We start from the raw sequence: 23,256 nt of genomic DNA, 5'->3' as shown, positions 1-23,256 counted from the left end.
CTAACCTTCACCTAGCTGCAAACCTTTTCCATGCTACCAATCCTAAACATCCTCAACCTTCATGCACTGCTATGCCTAATCCAAGCACTACTCCATTCACTCTTCATTCTCCCTTGTCCTTAGAAGTGGCTCCATGTCAAGAGGACTCTCAAAAAGAAAAAGCTATAAATGTCAAGAAAGATCAAGATCAAGCACCCTTTCATCTCTTTCAAGATTTTTCCCCTCCATATCCTATATCTTGTCCACCTCCTAAGTATGATGAAGATCCCACTTCCATTATCTCCCTTGAGCTTACTGAAATTTATGAGAAAAGTTCTCTTCATATGCTACCCAAAGCTACTTGTCAAGATCAAAGTGTCCCCTCATGTTCTACTTCTCCATATCCACTTCAAAATTATGCTCAAGCTTCAAGTGCTCCTATTAAAAATGGTGTTCCTATCAAAGGTACTCATAAGTCTATTGATGGCTTTGACCATGTTGCTCATTCTAAAGATGTTGATATCCCTTCCCACTACCCCTTTGCATCTTCTAAATCTATCCTTGGTCCTTATCCATCTAAGCTAAAGCATTCAAACCTTCCATCCATATTGGGGCCTTATGTTCCTCCATCTCCTACATTCGCTCCTAGCTCATTCCCTAGCTCTCCCATCATACCTCAAGATCAACAAAGACACTCATCCTTGATGACTTTTCACCCATCTATACATCTAAACCAGTTGCATCATCCTTATTCATCCACAAATCCCAAGTCCTTTGGAAGTGAGAATAAACATAAGAATCCATTGAAAAAGAAAGATCACTATGTTCGATCTAATCGACATGTGAATGCTAAGAAGGAGAATGCCCAAAAGAGACTGCAAAGGTCCACTACTCAAAGAGCTAAACCAAAGAAAATATGGGTTCCTAAATCCATCATTGAAGAAATGCACTCTCAAGCACCCAAAGAACAAGGAAAATCTAAAGCTATGTGGATTCCCAAGTCTCTTTTAAAAGACACGAATATTGAAAATACTTCAATGTTGACATTCAAGCTTCCAAAGGCTTCCATTCCATCTTCTTCCAAAAATCTTTCTAAAAATATTCCAAAGCCTTCCACTCCACTTTTTTTCAAATCTCTTCTACTAGCTTATACATCTAAATCTCAAGCTATTTCATCCATGATTCCTCCATCATTCCAATACCCTTCAAGGTGTGTGTCAACGTTGATCTTGTCCAATATTTTAGCTACCCTCATGAAATCCTCTAAAGCTTACACTTACTTTCCATACATGAACTCTTATCCTCCATATACTCTTCCTACTACCATTTCTCTTTCATCGCCCTATCAACATCTTTGAGCATACCTTTCTATGGTCTTGGCTTATCATGACTTATCTTTTCTATAAAAGCACTATCTACATTCAAATAGCTTGAGCTCTTTCTAAAAATTCAAAAAAAAAAAAAAAAAGAAAAAAAAAAAAAAAAAAAAAAGAAAAACTTTTAAAAAAATGAAAAAAATTGAAAATATGCCTTGGTGAAAACAACTTCTTGTGGCACGTTGGTAGCAAAAGTAAAGAGAAATAAATCCATCCTATGGTGAAAACTACTTCTTGTGGCACCTTAGATAAGTACCATGATGAAAACTTGGCAAACAGGCATCATGCGTAATTCATCCATCATCCATCTATCCCTTCTTCTCTCTTTGATCTTGACAATGTTGAGCTATCTTTGCATATTGGCTATCTTATCCACCAGATTTTATATTGTGCTCTCCCATTCACTCATAGCCTCTATCTTGAGCTTTATTCTTATTGCTCTATCCCATTGCTATACTATCTAGTTGACCCCTTGGTCTTGATCATAATAAATGAAACATGGTTCTCATAGGTCTCTTGACATGGCTACTCTTTTGGACTACACACTTCATGCTATCTCACTTTTTGGCTTCATTGCTTATCCTACATGCTATCTTTCTCATTACTTCCATTTCTTATCCAAAATATGCTTCATATGACTATTTCACCTCTTTCCCTAGCTTGGGTACTCTTGAGGAGTCAGTCCTTGAGGATTAATTTCACTTGCTTCATACTCTTTTTTCATCCATCTTTGCTTTTCCACTTGCTCGTTGCTTCATCATATCCTATACCTTGCTAGACATTGGGAGAAAATGATGTGATCTTGCTTGAGAACTAGTGATATCTAAAACCTTCTAAAAAATTTCAAAAAAAATCATATATGATCCTGAAAAAATTCCTAAAAATCAGAAAATGTCCTGAAAAAAAAGATCTTCTTAGTGAAAACCTAGCAATAGGTGCTTTGATGTATCACCAGAAAAAATCAAAAAAATAAAAAATAAAAAAAATTGAAAAAAGTCCTGAAAAAATCTGTCAAGTGGTGAAAACCTTGAAACAGGCGCTACTTGAGACCCTTGCACCTATGTCTATTAGTCTCAATCACCCATTTTGCTACACATTCCCTAGCTTGGGACTGTTTTCTTGTCCTCATCTTGAGGGCATATCTACCTAGCCTATTGAGGTATTCTTGTGCATTAGGGTTTCTTTGACAACTCACAAAATAGTGTTTCTCAACACTTCCCCCACCTTGACATCAAGTGTTTTTCAACACTTTTTAGATAGTTTACCTATGGTCTCCAATGTCATGATATTTCTCACTATTAGAATCAAGTCTGGAAAAAATGGCCAAGTAACTTACACACACGCACTTTAACACTTAAACAACTGAGCTATGCTGATCTTTATCTACTTTGTGTGCTGTCTATGATGATTTTTTTGCCATGTGTTCCCTCCCTTACAGTCTTTCAAGGATGTCATTGACTAGAAGACTAGGTGCATGGGGTATGTCTTCTTGATTTCTGCTTGTGGGTATACTTTTTTTGTCTATAGTGTTGTAAGCATTCGTGCTTGTCCTATTCAAAACTTTGACTTATAAATGTATCATCCTTGACTGTTTCGCAAGACCGCACTCAGGGTTTATCCTGGCGCTTATGCCTTGATACAGGTGTAATCTTGCTAAATTAAACTTAGGGAATCTAATCATCTAGTTATCTTGACTTACATGTCTCTGATGCTTAGATTGGATTTCTACATACCTATCTAATATCGATCATATTCATATCCTCATAGTTATACTACTGATGGTTGTATGATCTCATGATGTCCCTAAATAAATGCTCAATGATGAAATTAAGAGTCTAAATGTTATGCACTTCTTGCTAGTAAACCACTTTGCATATTAGCTTGCATTTTAGGTTCATTTTCTAGATTAGTCTTGCATTCTTGCATATGGGAGAGCTCTCTCTTCATCTTTTTTGTGGACATATCAGCTAACTCCTTTCATATATTTCTTTACTTTCTTCTTGTTCATGTCTTTTCACCTTCTTAATCTTTCACTTCATCTCTTTTTCTATCTTATCATCACATTATATAAAGTTTTTACCTCTTAAATAATTTAACATACTAGATTCATTTTCGAGATCGAAATCCAAATTCAAGTTCATCTTGATGGTCAAAATTGTCTTTTAAAATTCTACTTTCTTCTAAGCAGTTAGCTGATCTTTTGAGGTCTAATCTCTGAATCATCACTGGGGCATCTTCATTTCTTCATGTCTTCATCATTTCCATACTTCATATCTACTTCAATTCACTATTTCATATCTAAAATCATCTTTCTGCTAGATTTGACCTAATTTTTATGCTGTATCCTTCAAGGTCAACTCTAGTCAAACTGGGGCATTTATCAGTTTCTTATAGTCATTCTTGGGTTCTAATCATTTATCTGTCATATTAGACATTGCTATATCTCAATTTTGTCATGTCTAGCTAGTTTCTGCTTCCTCTTACCTCATTTCAATTTCAATCCTGAGGGGGCAGAAATACTCTATTGCTAATTTTTATAGCTATCTATTTCTTAGGAGCATTAGTTTGACCTTATCACTTGTTCTCAATCTATCTACTTTGCTAAGTGTTAGCATTCTTCTTGAATTCTAACATCATCTTTTCCTAGTGTTCAGTACTACCACTATCAAGCTGTGCATTTAGGAATTGCTATCTATTTCTGCATTTCATTCTTTGAAATCAGATATCTATATCTATCACCGCCTACTTGGCTTTCTATTTTCTTTGACATAATGTGTTCCCAGATCGATCACGCATTAGTCAAAGAGGGGCAAATGTAATCACCTAAAAATGGTCATCTAGACTATTAGCCCCTTTTTCAACATTTTGGCTAAATTAATTTAATCATTTACCTAGACCAAATTGCTAATAATCAATTTATTTGATTATAACCAATAGTTTGACTATGCTATCCTAAGTTCATTATTTGATTAAAAGAACATATCCCGTTTTAATTAAATAAAAGACCCCATTCTTCTAACCCACTTAAAGTGCACACATAAAGTCCTTTTGCTATTTTGCAATTAAAAGAAAAGGCTTTGTGACTTTTGTCTTATATGACAAGTCAACTTATATTCTATTGGTTGACTTGTGTGTGCACATGGATCACTCCTCTTTTTAAATTCCACCATTGATCATCCACCATCTTCATCTTGATGTCTACCATCCATACATCTTTAAAAGGGAGAAAGCTTTCCCCCTCAATAAATCCTCATTTTGAATATTGTTATGCTGCAAGTTTTCTAACAGGTTTCTTTGGAGCTTTGTGGAGAACTTCTATTTCTTGTCTACATTCTCTCATACCATAGCATTTTAGCTTAGATTCATGTTGCATGTTAGTTTAGCTTCTATTTTGCAATAATCTATCTCACATAGCTTAATATTTGAATTGTAACACTCTCATACATGTTTTAGCATAGCTCCACTTTGCATCTCATTCTAGCTTAATTTTCATTTGCATTGCATCCTTGAGGAACTCCTTGGGACATTTGCATTCTTACATCTTGTCTTTGGAACCTCCCATTGCATGGTTTACTAGCAAGAAGAGTATCTCTAAGGCTCATCTGAGAGCCCTTGAACTTGAAATACACTCTCTTGCACTCCGTGGATAGGGAGCTCTAAGCCGACATCCAAGCATTCTGAACTCATAGAATCGTTTGGATAGAATGGTTTAGAGTGTGACACATTTATAGTGTACACTTAGCTCTTGGATGGTTGAAACTCTAATAGCATAAATAGGGAGAAAATTTCTTAAGTATTTGTTGATTACAATTTCTTCTTCTAATTGACCACCTAGACTTCTTATTGCACTTACCACTTCTTTCATTCTTGCAGCATACTGGGCAACATTTTCACCTTCCTCCATTTTCATGTCATCAAAATTTCCTCTTAGGCTTTCTCTCTTTGCTCTTTGGACATTTTGATCTCCTCCATAGATATCTAATAAGGCTTTCCATATTTTGAATGTAGTGTCACAATCTTTGATGTCATCATATTCTACTTGGTTAAGTGTAGAGGCAATCTCCAACATTGCTTGATTGTGCTCCTTCTTTTTGTTCAAATCATCTGTAGTAAGAGGTCCTGCTAGATTTACATGTTCTGTTCCAATTGAGGTTTGTGCAAAGTCACCTATTGATCCAAGGTGCAATTTCATCAGACTCTTCCATGCAATAAAGTTATCTTTGTTGAGCTTGAGAACTTCTCTTTTGGACATCTTGATCTTCCTGCTTCTAGTACCTTGAAACTAAATCAGGAAATGGCTCTAATACCAATTGTTAGAATTTCTTTAAAATAAATAAGAAGGGAGGGAGGGGGAGGCAGGGTGAATCAATTATTCAAGGTCCAAATGTCCTATTCAAACTTTTTACTAAATATAGTGAGCCCATTCAACTATTCATTCATCCAAGCTTTAACTTTTCTAATCAACAAGTTACTATAAATCAACATGCAAGCATAACACATAAGAAATCAACACATTACAAAATGATTTATGTGGAAATTTTTTTGAGAAAAACCACCAGTAACATGCTACTCAATTCTCACTCTTCTGAAGTGATGCCCTGTGAAAGGCCTGCCCTATTAAAGGCTTACAACACACTGTTAAATATGACCTTGTTAGAGGATTTAACCACCCTGTTAGAAATGAGCTTGATTAGAGGACTTCAGAACATTCACTTGGAATGCCACCCTGCTAAAGGATTTACAAATGGCTATTAAACCAACCTAAGTCCATAGGATTTTGAGATCAAATACAATTGCTAGACTGTATTAGAAAAAATCTTTGACTTGACTACAACATACAACTTATCTTGCAGATCTCAAATCACTTCTTAGCTCATAACCTTGCTTGGCCTTTAATCTTTGCAACTTTGACAGCTTTCCCTCCTTTCAAGCTTAGTCTTCTTGAGTCTCCGTACTCAATGTACTAGTGCAATCATCTCTTCATGACCACTCATAGAAGCAGAGCCTCTGTGCTCTTCCTTCTCCTAGATGTCTCCTCCTTGACACCCTTCCAACCACTTCATAGATTTGGCTCTTCAGTAGCAACAGTATCAGTAGCTCTTTACTTCTTGGTCTATGAATCTTTAAATAGAAGTCTTGGAGTTCCATTTCTCACTCAATTATTTCATTCTTTAATTTCAATTCATATGGATTAGGTAGGATTCATTGCATCCAACCCATATTCTATTTCCTCTAGAAACTTCTTGAATAATCCTTTAGAATTCACCCAAAAATAGTTTACACAAGATTTTGTGCCACCAACTCATCATCCTTATCTTCCAACTTGTTCACAAAATTCAATGTAACTACTTTGTTCGCTCAAATTTGGTGAATCTTCGTCATTTGAAATAATGCAATAGCTCGACACTAATGAAATACTAGTGCTTGGCACACACTGTGTTACTCGGCATCAACTATTTTTTTCCTAATGCTTGACACTTGAAGATCACTTGGCACCAACTAAGAAATTTTTGATGCTCGACACCTGATCTTCACTCAGCATCTGAAGATCACTCGGCACACACTAGAATTTTTTGTTACTCAGCTCCAACTGAGAGTTTGCTTGGCTTCAACTAACTTGCTCAGCACACACTAATGATATTAGTTTAAGCTTTGCATTTAACCTTGTTACAACTTCTTCCTCTAATGTTTCTAAGTGTGACCAACCTCTGTATCTTTGAGTATGTTATCAATACATCATGTAACCATTGTCTTAACTGATCCTTGCACTTCATTACAACATCATAACTCAACCTTTCCCTTAGGTTCTCTTGTTACATCTTGTTAATCAAATCCTATTCATCAATCAACTAAGTGATAGTACTTGGACCTTATAAAAAAATGTCATTCCTACAAGTAGCAGGTTTGACATCAATGACAAAACAATGATTGAAAAAATTCTTTTATCAACAATCTTCCTTCTTTTCAACAATCTCCCTCTTTGATCTTCAACAATGAGCTTTTCAATCAAATTTCCAACATATTTTAGTACTAATTTCAACCTACCATGCCTCCTCATCTCATATTCCCCAAAAGTAAGAGGAAATTATATTTTTCTTCTCATGGATGTCATTCATTTTATCCCTTTCATGTGTCATTTAAAATATAGAGAATTTATAATGCCTTTTTATCCCATGTATAAATTTCTTGTAATATTGTCAACACTTATATTTTTGTTATGTTATAGTGCTAACAAATTTCCAACACTTTTCTACTCCACCATTTCACAATTGACACACTTAACTCATCACCTTAACAACATTTTGACAAATTTAATGACATGTCATGACACTTTGAAAAATTTAAGTGAAATTTGACAACTCCCTCAATTCACATCTTTGACAATTCTCACCTTCACAACTCTATATATACTTATAAAAAAAATTCCTATTAACAAATATCTTTCTTGTAGATGAACCTGGGGGAGAATTATACTTTTTGTATTTGTAATATGTGCATGATATTTTCTTCTTCTACTCATAAGGATCATATTTGTAATATTTGCATGATTTTTTTTGGTCAAATGGAATTGCATCTATGCTTGCCATGTTTGAAAGTCTCATCCCTCAAATTTCTTGATGAAACTTAATTTATCCTTAACTATGGTGTGTTGAAGCTCTTGCTACATAAGATTTTGTGGACCAAATATTGTATTTGACTATTGGAAGTAGATTGCTAATGTATAGATTTTAACATTTAATGAAATTTCAAATGTAGCTCTAGACCAACAGGTGCCAACTATTCAATAATTAAAGTCAAACTTTGACCCCAAAATATACAACTTGAGAATTAAGTTTCCTATAAAAAATGCCTTTATATTATCCACCAATTGTATTCAAATTTTCAAGCTTTGATATTTTTCTAGCACTTACAAGATGCCCCTAAAAATAAACAAGACTTTTTTCACTAGATCGTATGATCCTTATTGCTGGACGAAGAAAAGGTCATGCACATATCATATTTTTTAATTCATTCCATACCCAAAGTATCATATTATTAGATTCTTGTATATAAATTTTGATTTTGGAATGTTATAGGAAAAAATGGACCTTATAATATGAAAAAAATTAAGTATATCTATTGAAATGCACTTAACTATGTTTATTTCACTAGCTAGGCTATTTAGTGCTCAATATATCACTAATATATATCTATGAAGTTAACCATGAAGTTAATTTCTCACTGAATAAAAAAAGTCTAATTATTTTTACAAAAAATCAAATACTTAATATGTTGATCTCCTTTTCTTGTTTTAGTGCTAACACTTCTAGTGCCAAGAAAGACCACACATGACAATATGAACCCAGAAAAAATGAGACAATTGCTAGATTGTGGTCTTAGTTCAAAAGAAAATTTGATGAAAAATGTTATTGTCCCTGCGAAAATTGTGAGGGATTAAAGAATCAAAGACTTCTAATCAAAACAATTGAGAGACATCGTAGGCAAGATGGTCACATTGAAGTGGAAAATGACTTTTGTCCATTGGTGAATGTGAATTTCCAAGTATGAGAACATGGAGGTGTGAATATCAAAATGGAAGGTAATGCTACTATAGAATAAGATGATCCTATGACAAAGAACAAAATTGAAGATGTTGGTATTGCTACTAATTGCGTGCTAGAAAATATGATTAAAGAAGATGGTATTGGCACAACTGATCAAGATGATGATACTAGTGCATCTGATCATGATGAAGATAATCTTGATATACCTATGCTTGAAAAGGCATATGAGCCCCTTTACCAAGGCTCCTAAACAACTCTTCTCTCCGTTGTATTGTTGTAGGTGAACTTCAAGGTTATGAATGGTTTATCCAATGTAGAAATCTCACGTATGCTAAGGTATGTCATTTTTGTCATCTTCTATGTTAGCGTACCATTAATATTCTTTATATTAATTTTTTTTATTTTTTTCCATACGTTGATAACTAAGTGTTTTTTAATCACCATCAAACATTCTACCTTGCTCACACCAATAATTATTTGTCATTATGAAATATATTGTAATGGAGTATCAAACAATACATGCATATCCCAATGATCATAAATTATATATCATAAAAAATATAAATGTGCATCAAGATGCCCTAATTATCACATTAGTAGATATCAATTAGATCAAATAAAAAAAAAGGTGCCTCAGAAGGTTGTTTGGTACATTTGCATCATCCCATGTCTATAATGATTATTCAAGCGCACTAGATTGGCACAATTTATGGATTACCATGCACACAATAGAAGTCAAAATAAAATTATGATAATGCCTACAAATTCTTCTATATTTAAAGACATGGAAGATACATGGCCACTCTTTAAAAAACCTTGTAATAGCAAGCTTTCATTGGTAGCAGATGATGTCAATCCATTGAAGAGATGTAATCTGTTTACTCAGTCTCTCCTATTTTTGTTATTAACAATAAAATTACTTCTTGGATGCTTGTAAAGAGAGAGCACATAATTTTGGAAATGATTTTACTAAGTATTTTTTAATTTAATAGTCATCTAAATCAATTTATATACACTACATCAAAATGCTCATAATAATTATGTAATGTTTATGTCCATTCAACTAGGTAAGTACCAAGTGAAATATATGAATGTATATATTAAGCTCCTTATTGATGAGTTGTTAGAGTTATGGAATGGGGTATGACATCTATAGACCAATAGGACAAAAAAAAATTCAATTTCATGTAATGCTTGTATAGACAATACATGATGCCCACAACCTAACACATTTTTGTGATATGAGAAATTGTTAACACATATTTTTGGTATGTTATAGTGCTAACACATTTTCAGTGTATGTTTATGTTGCACATGATAATTTTAAATATAAAAATTAAAATATTTTATTCAATTATACATGATCTTGTAGGTCTTCAGACAAAGGGAAAATTTGCATGTCAAGTTTGTGGTTCAAAGATGGAATCTTGTCATTCAAAAAGTTTAGAAAAATAGGTGCACAATGAGAATAGACACTTTCTCCACAAAAATCATTAGTATTGAATTAATGAAAAATATTTTTTTCAATGGGAAAGAAGAGACAACATCAAAGCCACAAAGAATGACACTTCACCTATGAAAGTTAGAATACAATAGAATAAATCATCAAGATAATGTCATTCCATATGATGGTTTTTTCTTGAAATTTATATTTGGATAATTTCTTTTGTTTACTAATTGTACACTCGAAAGTGTCCCACTCTAAACCCTTCTATCCAAACGATTCCATGAGTTCGGAATGCTTGGATGCCGGCTTAGAGCTCCTTATCCACAGAGTGCAAGAGAGTGTATTTCAAGTTCAAGGGCTCTCAGATGAGCCTTAGAGATACTCTTCTTGCTAGTAAACCATGCAATGGGAGGTTCCAAAGACAAGATGCAAGAATGCAAATGTCCCAAGGAGTTCCTCAAGAATGCAATGCAACTAAAGATTAAACTAGAATGAATATGAAAAGTGCAGCTATGCTAAAATGTGAATGAGAGTGTTACAATACCATTATTTAAGCTATGTGAGATTAAGCTACATGTAAAAATGAAAGCTAAGCTAAGCTGCAATGCCATGATGCCATGGATGAGAGAATGTAGACAACAAATAGAAGTTCTCCACAAAGCTCCAAAGAAACCTTTTAGAAAATCTACAGCATAACAATATTCAAAATTAGGATGGATTAAGGGGGAAATCTCTCTCCTTTTTAAAGATGTATGGATGGTAGAGATCAAGATGAAGATGGTGGATGATCAACGGTGGAATTCAAAAAGAGGATTGATCCATGTGCACACACAAGTCAACCAATAGAATATAAGTTGACTTGTCATATAAGACAAAAGTCACAAAGCCTTTTATTTTAATTGCAAAATAGAAAAAGGACTTTATGTGTGTGCTTTAAGTGGGTTAGAAGAATGGGGTCTTTTATTTAATTAAAAGGGGACATGTTCTTTTAATCAAATAATGAACTTAGGATAGCATAGTCAAACTATAGGTTATAATCAAATAAATTGATTATTAGCAATTTGGTCTAGATAAATGATTAAATTAATTTAGCCAAAATGTTGAGAAGGGGGTTAATAGTCTAGATGACCATTTTTAGGTGATTACATTTGCCTCTCTTTGACTAATGCGTGATCGATCTGGGAACACATTATGTCAAAGAAAACAGAAAGCCAAGTATAAAATAGTCTAGAAGATAACTTGATGTTGAAACTATAGGAGGTAGAGTGTTCACTTGCCAAGATAGTAGAGAGAGATTAAAGCAACTTGTCAAACAATATGTCCAAGAAACTTACGACATGAATGACTCAAGTCAATAGCTAGGCAAGATGCCCAAATAGCCAAATAGATAGAGCAAGTGGGTTGACAAGTGAACAACTCTCCAACCCAAGAGTGTAGTCAAGAAATCAAGGTAACCATTTTAGCAAAAGGATAACTAGAAAGCATGCATAGACCATGAAGACAAAAATACCAAGAGCACTAAGACAAAAGAGTCACTTTAAGCATGTTCAACAACTAGAGACATGGAAAATAAAAATCAAATGATGAGACTCCCCTTAGCAAGCAACACAAAAAAATGTTTGCATTTGATGTTTTGACTTGGTTGACAAAGTTTGACAATAGTTGATAGCATAGCAAGTTTGATGTTCAAAAACAATTTCTTTCCAAGCAAGATAGTGACACATGAAGTAGTCTTCAAAAAATCAAGCAAAGGAAAAAGCAACCTTGCATGATACAAACATATGTGATGTCTTCAAAGAAATCTGTATAACTATCATCATGTGTATGTTCTAAAAATTTCCACAGGTCTAGCACATTCGAGAACACATCAAGCAATATCTACCTAAATGTCATGGTTCATTACTTAACAACTTGGCCCACGCTTGATGCTCCTTTGCCTCACACCAAGTGGTTGCCCACAAGAGATATTGGCTTTGTCATGGAAATTCCATAAGCATAACCAAGGGAACACAGATGGTGAGTATAAAATCTTGGGGTGATCCGAGTAGTCCACTAGGATCGATCCTTGCACCAAGAAGTTGAGCGGCTAAAAAAGGTAGTTACTAACTAAGGGTGTTTAGATAGGGCTTCCGTTCATAGTGTTCCTCTTGCTCCCAATTATGGGACACCTCACCTTGCGATGAGTAACCGATCTTGTGATCACAAGAGTACCTTAAGCATTCTTGCCTAGTGATTTCCTTATGGTCAAAATCCCATAAGCGATCACACTAGGTGAAGACAAACACTATGTCTACCAAGGTTTTGTGTCCTTGATAGCCTTGATTTTATAGTGGGTTGGAAGAGCCGGATAATCTGCTTGTCCTCACTTGGGTCGTTCCTCTCAGGGTGTCCAAGAGCAGGCCCTCTAAAAGATTCTAAACTGCACAAAGAGTGGATCAACTTTTAGAGGTCAAAATTTCTGATTCACCACAAGGGTGAAGAGCATACTCTTCTATTCCAATCATTTTCTCCCAAACACACCAAGAAGATTCAGTTGCCTCTTACTTTTGAAACCAAATGGCAAGTCAAGATTTTTCATTCACCACAAGGGTGAAGAGCATACTCTCCTATCACCAAAAGATCTCAATTGTAAGTTTTAATGTGCCTAAAAATAAAAAACTAGTATATGCCACACATGAAAACAAAAAAGCAAGAAATTTTGGATTTTTGTGCTTTGGGCAGCCCTGCAAACAATGTTAGTAGTCATTGCGCATTTGAAGCTTTGACATGCGTTCTTTTTATGCAATGTTTCAATTTTTTTCATAAGGATGGCAACCTATAATCATAACTTGTTAGCACCAAAATTTAGTATGAAATAACATAAAAATATGCAATAAAAAGTGGTGAGTTGCCTCAAAAATCCAATTTATCTTCCAACCAAGTGCATGCAAAGAAAGTGCAAGTTAATCACAAATACTCTCATTTTTACTCTTTAATTTTGATCTAGTCAACAAGATTGGACTTGTTCGCTGTGATTTCGGATCCAAAAAGAGAAATTCAAAGAATAGACCTGTGCTAAAAATAAGAGAGCTTTCCAAAAATGTAAGAAATTCAAAAAAATCTCTTCATTTGTGCCCTAGAGATTGATTTTGTCAAAACAGGCAAAATTTATCAAATCAAGTTTTTGATCCCTAATATGACCTCAAAATTCAAAACACAAAGAAATAACCCCAATTATAATTCAAATTTTTTTTTGAAAATGTAAGTTTTTCTGAAAAATACACTGATTTGCGATCAAAAAAGACATTTTATTAAAAAAAAAGAAAAAATTATAACTCCCACAAATCAAGTAAAAAAGCTTTGAAAATTGAACTAAGACATTTTATGCACATATCCAACTTGCAAACAAAATTTTAGAACCAAAATCTAAGCGGTTTAAAAGATATGATTAAATCTTTAAACCAACAAGATTTTTGGCCTTCAAACCAATCTACTTATGGGTTGGCGTTAAAACCAAAGTGATAATTCTACAAAAGCACTTGATTAGATCCAATATACTGCTGTAAAAAACTAGAGATAAGAAATGAAAGCAAATGGAGCTGAAAATTTGATTCAAGCCCCACGGTGGGCGCCAAAAATGTACACTCGAAAGTGTCCCACTCTAAACCCTTCTATCCAAATGATTCCATGAGTTCGAAATGCTTGGATGCCAGCTTAGAGCTCCCTATCCACGGAGTGCAAGAGAGTGTATTTCAAGTTCAAGGTCTCTTAGATGAGCCTTAGAGATACTCTTCTTTCTAGTAAACCATGCAATGGGAGGTTCCAAAGACAAGATGCAAGAATGCAAATGTCCCAAGGAGTTCCTCAAGAATGCAATGCAACTAAAGATTAAACTAGAATGAATATGAAAAGTGCAGCTATGCTAGAATGTGAATGGGAGTGTTACAATACCATTATTTAAGCTATGTGAGATTAAGCTACATGTAAAAATGAAAGCTAAGCTAAGCTACAATGCCATGATGCCATGGATGAGAGAATGTAGACAAGAAATAGAAGTTCTCCACAAAGCTCAAAAGAAACCTGTTAGAAAATTTGTAGCATAACAATATTCAAAATTAGGATGGACTGAGGGGGAAAGCTCTCTCCTTTTTAAAGATGTATGGACGGTAGAGATCAAGATGAAGATGGTGGATGATCAACGGTGGAATTCAAAAATAGGATTGATCCATGTGCACACACAAGTCAACCAATAGAATATAAGTTGACTTGTCATATAAGACAAAAGTCACAAAGCCTTTTATTTTAATTGCAAAATAGAAAAAGGACTTTATGTGTGTGCTTTAAGTGGGTTAGAAGAATGGGGTCTTTTATTTAATTAAAAGGGGACATGTTCTTTTAATCAAATAATGAACTTAGGATAGCATAGTCAAACTATAGGTTATAATCAAATAAATTGATTATTAGCAATTTGGTCTAGATAAATGATTAAATTAATTTAGCCAAAATGTTGAGAAGGGGGTTAATAGTCTAGATGACCATTTTTAGGTGATTAAATTTGCCCCTCTTTGACTAATGCATGATTGATCTGGGAACACATTATGTCAAAGAAAATAGAAAGCCAAGTATAAAATAGTCTAGAAGATAACTTGATGTTGAAACTATAGGAGGTAGAGTGTTCACTTGCCAAGATAGTAGAGAGAGATTAAAGCAACTTGTCAAACAATATGTCCAAGAAACTTATGACATGAATGACTCAAGTCAATAGCTAGGCAAGATGCCCAAATAGCCAAATAGATAGAGCAAGCGGGGTGACAAGTGAACAACTCTCCAACCCAAGAGTGTAGTCAAGAAATCAAGGTAACCATTTTAGCAAAAGGATAACTAGCAAGCATGCATAGACCATGAAGACAAAAAGACCAAGAGCACTAAGACAAAAGAGTCACTTTAAGCATGTTCAACAACTAGAGACATGGAAAATAAAAATCAAATGATGAGACTCCCCTTAGCAAGCAACATAAGAAAATGTTTGCATTTTATGTTTTGACTTGGTTGACAAAGTTTGACAATAGTTGATAGCATAGCAAGTTTGATGTTCAAAAACAATTTCTTTCCAAGCAAGATAGTGACACATGAAGTAGTCTTCAAACAATCAAGCCAAGGACAAAGAAACCTTGCATGATACAAGCATATGTGATGTCTTAAAAGAAATTCATATAACTATCATCATGTGTATGTTCCAAAGATTTCCATAGGTCTAGCACATTCGAGAACACATCAAGCAATATCTACCTAAATGTCATGGTTCATTACTCAACAACTTGGCCCACGCTTGATGCTCCTTCGCCTCACACCAAGTGGTTGCCCACAAGAGATATTGGCTTTGTCATAGAAATTCCATAAGCATAACCAAGGGAACATAGATGGTGAGTGTAAAATCTTGGGGTGATTCGGGTAGTCCACTAGGATCGATCCTTGCACCAAGAAGTTGAGCGGCTAAAAAAGGTAGTTACTAACTAAGGGTGTTTAGATAGGGCTTCCGTTCATAGTGTTCCTCTTGCTCTCAATTATGGGACACCTCACCTTGCGATGAGTAACTTATCTCATGATGACAAGAGTACCTTAAGCATTCTTGCTTAGTGATTCCTTATGGTCAAAATTCTATAAGCGATCACACCAGGTGAAGACAAACACTATGTCTACCAAGGTTTTGTGTCCTTGATAGCCTTGATTTTATAGTGGGTTGGAAGAGCCGAGTAATCTGCTTGTCCCCACTTGGGTCATTCCTCTCAGGTTGTCCGAGAGCAAGCCCTCTAAAGGATTCTAAACTGCACAAAGAGTGGATCAACTTTTAGAGGTCAAGATTTTTGATTCACCACAAGGGTGAAGAGCATACTCTCCTATTCCAATCATTTTCTCCCAAACATGCCAAGAAGATTCAGTTGCCTCTTACTTTTGAAACCAAATGGTAAGTCAAGATTTCTGATTTACCACAAGGGTGAAGAGCATACTCTCCTATCACCAAACGATCTCAATTGTAAGTTTTAATGTGCCTAAAAATAAAAAACTAGTCTATGTCGCACATGAAAACAAAAAGGCAAGAAATTTTGGGTTTTTGTGCTTTGGGTAGCCTTGCAAACAATGTTAGTAGCCCTTGCACATTTGAAGCTTTGACATGCATTCTTTTTATGCAATGTTTCAATTTTTTTCATAAGGATGGCAACCTATAATCACAACTTGTTAGCACCAAAATTTAGTATGAAATAACATAAAAATATGCAATAAAAAGTGGTGAGTTGCCTCAAAAATCCAATTTATCTTCCAACCAAGTGCATGCAAAGAAAGTGCAAGTTAATCACAAATACTCTCATTTTTACTCTTTGATTTTGACCTAGTCAACAAGATTGGACTTTTATATATGGTATACTAGAACATGGTGTATATATATCTTCCTAAGTTTGCAGCAAAGATCCATGTAGATCACATTTGGGATTCCAACTCCATTAACAAATTTGAAAGGGAGTAGTTGATGGTGAAAGATTGATTGAGGAAACTAAGAGGTAATTATAAGATGTTATTGTAGTTACTTGATTCTTATAAATCTTCAATATAAGTTGTTTATAAGTGGTCTATATATTTTATATAATTTCTTGTGAGTGGGATGCAGTACATTGTATATTACAAATAATCTTGATTGGGTGATGGTATCAATTGAACAATCTCAACAAAGTGGTTGCTCATTAACATGGGAAGATGTTGCTTCATTGGTTAAATAATTTCATTGTAATGGAGATTCCAATGTTACACCAATGGCAATTAATCTATCATGTAGTATAAGAGGTAGAAAAGTACATATAAGTTTATTTATCATGACTCATATGTTAATATCAACTCATGGATCAATGCAAATAATTTTGACATGTTTGAAAACTTTTAGGTCAAGCACCACAAGGCTATGTACTACCATGGCCATAAATTTTGCATAAAAAGTTGGATGATACAAAGAAAACTTGTGATTCTAGGATAACTACGATCTTTGAGGTCAATAATATTTCATCCAGAAATGACATGCATCCTTGACAATCTAAAAATTGATATTATGAAATTTTGGATGATATACTTGAGTGTGACTTTAATTCCTTCAAACTAGTTCTATTCATTGTCAAATGGTACATGCTACTAATGAATCAAAATGATCCTAATAGAACTTTTATTGAATATGATAATTGATTTACAATGATCAATACAAGGCCATTTGAGCCAATTGGAAATGAGCCCTATGTTCTTCCAAGATAATGTGAGAAAGTGTTTTACTTTGGCCTTCCTCATAAATTGGGTTGGTCATTTGTTGTTAGACACGATCCAAGAGGAAGACTAATAAAGTATAATGTGATTGAAGAAGAAGATACTAAAGAAGTTGAAGACAAAGTAGATGATGATCATAAATGACAGTTAGTTGATGATGATGATGATGAAGAAGAAGAAGAAGAAGATGATGATGATGATAATTATGTTGGTGATGATGTTGACGATGTTGATGTTGATGATGATGATGATGATACTATTGGTGTTATGTTGTTGGTTGTGGTGATGATGACAATGACAACAATGATGATGATGATGGTCATTGTGGCAATGATGATGATAATATTGATGTTCATGATGATGAGATGAATGAAGAAGATTATAAATGAAATATATGTGGTATGATCAATGAAATGTATGAGGTATTTATTTATTCATATAATTTTTTTTGACTTATCATATATTTTCATGACTGATTTATTTCATTTTGAAGTTTAATAGCATGGTATAATTAATTCATTGTGTTCAATTCTAACAATAACAACATAGGTGATTTATGATACACATGTTTCAATTTTTTTTTATGATGCTCAATTTTTGGCGCTGATTACTTATAATATATTTTTTGTGCATGATTGTCACTCCTTGTGGAAACAGGAAAAGAATTGTAGACATTGTGACCCCTTTTCTTGAGGATCTTGCATAACTAGCACACATAAAGTAGAGGTAACAAATTAAAAAATATACAATAATTATGATGTATGCATATTGCTCATGTTATGTTCTATGTAATTTGTAGCATACATATCATGTAATTTTTAACTAACTTAAGACAAATCATTTACATATGTAGGAAATTTAACCCCTTTGGTGAGGATCCTACACAATGACATGGATTGACATGTATAAGTCAATATACCCTATATAAATAGTTTATTATTTTCTTTCTTTCTCTTTATGCTCAACATAAAATTTAGGTGGACTTCATCAATAGTACCCTCATTTAGAAAAATATGTCATTCCTTCAACTATATCTCTCATTTGACGGGCTGTAGGTAAAACCAAATCTGTATTTGTCAGATCTATCTTCCTCAAGTGAGTTAAATGCAGGAATAGAAGAAGAAAGTGAGACATGTATTAGGCCTATAATAGGGAGATCAACTAGAGGTCATAAGATTAGAAAATTCAATAAATGCATGCAATTTTCCTTACTGAAGGGGGGTCACATTCTTATGATGATGAGATAAAATGTGACTCAAGGTTCCCTTGAGGTACACACATCTTACCCAAGGAATAAGCTTCAATTAAAACTTCTTTTTGTGTTAACAAGAGGATATATCACATAGTTCTATCACCATAATGTGGTTTGAGCCTATTTTGCATGGATGGCATAACAAGGAATTTCATGCATTCCTCCTCTCCCCATGGTAAACTAATCTTAGGCATTGACAAGATTTTTTATTTTATGGGTATTTTCAAGATTTTTTATGAGTACTTGTTAAGCATTGAACTGCAAGCTCTATTCTTACTATATAACTTTTAGGCATTACCCTCTCAAAGTTGCTTAGTTACACCAAGTATGCCAATATCTCTAATATATTTACTTTGATTGTAGACACTTGGTTCAAGCGAGGTGGAGAAAACTGAGTTGTGGCTACAAAAACTTCTGGAAGGAAATGCCCAGATCAAGGTAGCATAGTATAATTTGTTAGAAATAATTATGGAAATTTCTAAATATATCTTTTGATTTTTGTACAAAATGTATTTTTTAATGGTAGATGCAACTAGCTAAGGAGAGAAAATAAATGATCTTATATAATTATTTCATGGTGAAGTATGCTTTCCATATCTTCACATTCCTAAACTTACTTTCATCTTTGTTATTTTGAGCTAACATAATTAAAGGTACAAATAAGAAGGGCCCAACCATTGGAGGTAAAAATTGAAACCCAAGAATTGCATGTTGTTGAACAAGAAGATCATAAATCAAACTAATGATAGCACCTTATGTTTGAAAAATTAGAGGCTAATTGGCTCATATCAAAGTGCCTCTAGTTGTTTAGAAAAAAGTCCCTCTTCAAAGTGCACTAGCAAGACATTAGAATCACCAAAGATCTTTATGAAAAAAAGTATTTATATCTATAGGAAAAGGACCCTACATAACAAAAAAAGATGTAGTAGTTTGTCTCACAAATATACATTTCAAAACAAAAGGTTTAAATTTGCAATTTTTTTTAGTTAATTATGTCCAAAATTAGATAGCCTCATTGCATTATTACATAAATGATTTTCTATGCAAGTGCTTTGACTATGTTTCATTTGAATTAGTGAATATCTAATTTTGTTCCAATTAAATAGGTTGAAGATTTAAAACACTTTGCACCAACCACATTAGTTCTTTACTTTATTGAAGCCACAAATATTCTTTACACTATCAGAGATCGTGTGGTTATAGTATAAGTTCTTCAATACTTATCAGTCTTTCATTGTTTTCATTTTGTTGCTTAATCATATTCATTGTAAGATACTTGTTATAAATGAAGATCATTAAGTATGAGAGTAGTATTGAGATTTCAAATCATTTTTATGTAGGTTAAACTAATGTGCAACAAACCTACGTGGATGGTAATCAAAAGATGCCTAATAGGTAAGGTTTTAAAATGTCTTCCTATCTCAAATTTAAAGGCATTCACATCAAACAAACACATTTCACTATTTTGAAATAATAATTTATAATTGTACCTTTTACTATAATATTATTAATTACATGCATTTTTTTTTATAACCAATAGTCAATATTGACATACAAGTATTTACTATTATCATTATATTTCACGCCTTAGGTTTTTTATGATAATGCATTGTTACTTAAAACTATCTATTCTTAGGGATTGTTATTATTAGTCCTTTACTTTAAGACATTTAAACAAACATTGAATTAAGATTTTGTCTATAACATCAGGACAATTGGCACATGGCCTCCCCTTCACATGTTGCCCATTACATTAACAATTATCATCAAGGAAGATAAGCATTGCATTTTGGAGATCCCTTACATGTCCTACATTTCCTAGTTAGTAACCTCATTTCCCTTCACAAACCATGCAATTTTATCTTTAAAATTGTCATCAGCTTTCATGCATAGTAAACTTATTGTGTCGAATTGACTCCACACTCATACCATCATCAAATCCATAGTTTAGTCTTTGCATCCTTTATCTTGCATGTCATCATCATTCTACCCATTATCTCACCCATGTTAGAATCACCATTCTTGCATCTCATCATTTAAATCATCATGATAATAATTTTTCATAGTCAAAGAGCTACATTGAGCACCCCTTAAGGTGAATAGTGACCATACATATCAAACTACCAAATCAAAAGACAAATTATCAAAAAAGGATATTTGAAAGTTTTTGCTTATTCATTTCTTTTCTTTCTAATTTGTCCAATTTTAGCACGTTATCTTGAGTATGTGTTTTCATTTTTGTAGTTCATATTGTTAACTTAGAATTTCAATCATTTTCATGATAGGAAAATACCAAAAGTGTATGCACATCAACATGGGAGTGGACTTATTTTCCACTATTATAGTAAGCAAGTAAGCACATAAGGAAGGATGAATCTTATATAGTGTATGTAAACCAATTAGTAGAGTGACCCAAAGAGGAGTTAACACAAATATTACAATTATTGTAGGTTATATTTGATAATAAATTCTTATAGAACATACTGTAAAGCGCAAAATCCAAAATTACATTATTTGATTGGGTATTCAAAATGCTACCAGTACCCTCTAGCCTACAGTGTGAATATATGCTTTCAAAATAGTTATTTTCTTTCATCAAAGCATATAGATTGAGGATTTTTTTCCAACTGATTGCATTTTTCTTAATAAGACATTCATGGAAAATATGGAATTGTAACAAATGTACTAGAGTTGTTATGCCTCATAGAAATGTGTTGGCAGGCCAAACGAAATGATCTTCTCAATTTGGTTTAGCTAAATTTTTTTTTTTAATGTTTCAAATGATTTTTTTTCATAGAAGTAAAGTTCACTAATGGGAACTTAGTCAATACAAATAAAAGGCTTCTGAACTAGAAGAGAATACCATCTCATGGAGTATATACATAATGCATATTTAATGAGACATTTGTAAATTTCTTGGTATTCATAAGAGCATAAAGGTTTTTTTTTTTGTCAGTCATTGAGGTTACAACTACTAAACTAGACACATCTATATATTTCAATTAAAGGAAAAGGAATGAAAATCATTTTCTACCAATGTTTTAAAACTTTGAATAAAATGCAATTAGTGGGTGGCAAAATATATTTAAACAACATACACTAGTTTTTGGAGATCCATCAATTCCAATTTTTGGAGGAGCATATTTAAACCTATTCTACACCTAGTTACACCTATTTGCATATCATTTTTTAATAAAATAAATGATTGTCGTCAAAATTTGAACTCTATTTGGACATTATTGACGTCGATCTTTTAATGTGAGTTTGTCATAGATATGGCATCCTCATCAAACCAAGTCATTTTTGATGCCCAAATTTGTTGAAATTTCAACTTACGAGGGACAATTTTGACAAAACTTTGGATGACTATGATATATATGCCACTATCAAAAACCTTGTCTTTGATGCCACATTTTCTAAGAAAATGACCTCTTTTTGACACCAACACTTGTTAAAATTTAGACACAAAATATTCTTCTCGAATTATCAAATGAAAATCTTTGAAAAGTCTTTTTGTCAAAATATTGACTAATGCTGGTAGAAAATTTGATCAATTAGCATCGAAAAATGAGCCAAATTTTAGTATTGATCCCATTCTCATCCTTATCCTATACAAGCACTCAAGGCATGAGAAAGGAAAAATAACTATTTATCTTTTTAATATTTTATCCCAAATTTCAATTAATATGTTATCACTACATGATATCAAATTTCCACAATCCATGATTATGAATTCTTATTTCTGGTGTGATTGTGTAACAATTTTTTATGGTAAAACAATTGCTACACAATCAAACCTAGAAACAAGAATTCATTATGTTATCACTTATTACTAGACTTAAAATAGGTTGCATGAATAGTGACCACTTTGGGCCCTATACCCCTATTGTAAGGCACTCCTTAGGATGTACCAAGAAAACCTCCCCTAAGCTCACAAATCACAATAGATCTCAAAAATCACAAAAGAGAATAAAATTCAATCTAATAAAGGCTATATTGAACTCATATTGGCCCTAAAACCCAAATCTCATAAATAAATGTTGGTCCTCAAACCATAACATCATAAAACATACTTTGTCAAAGAGTTCACAATATAATGAGCTTGATAAATTTATTTGTGTACAATAATCGTGAGCAAATCAACAGTATAAATACTGAAAGTACACATGTCACATAAACAACAAAACTTAAAGCCTCTAATGTACCACTTCTAAAGTTAACGTAATTCTTATATGTATGCTACCAATAGAACAATAAATACATCTAAATAGATAAAATACAAAATCAATCTTAGATGTATAAAAAAAATTAAGTGTTTACTAACATCCAATTTAGCTAGAGATGTGTTCATATAAGTTTTTCTGCTAATATACATAT

The sequence above is a fragment of the Cupressus sempervirens genome, chromosome 4 (genome assembly GCF_028749045.1).
Source record: "Cupressus sempervirens isolate cs-2001-9-10 chromosome 4, ASM2874904v1, whole genome shotgun sequence".
Taxonomy (NCBI): Eukaryota; Viridiplantae; Streptophyta; class Pinopsida; order Cupressales; family Cupressaceae; genus Cupressus; species Cupressus sempervirens.
The sequence above is the reverse complement of the archived record's forward strand: the minus strand, read 5'-3'. Positions refer to the sequence as shown.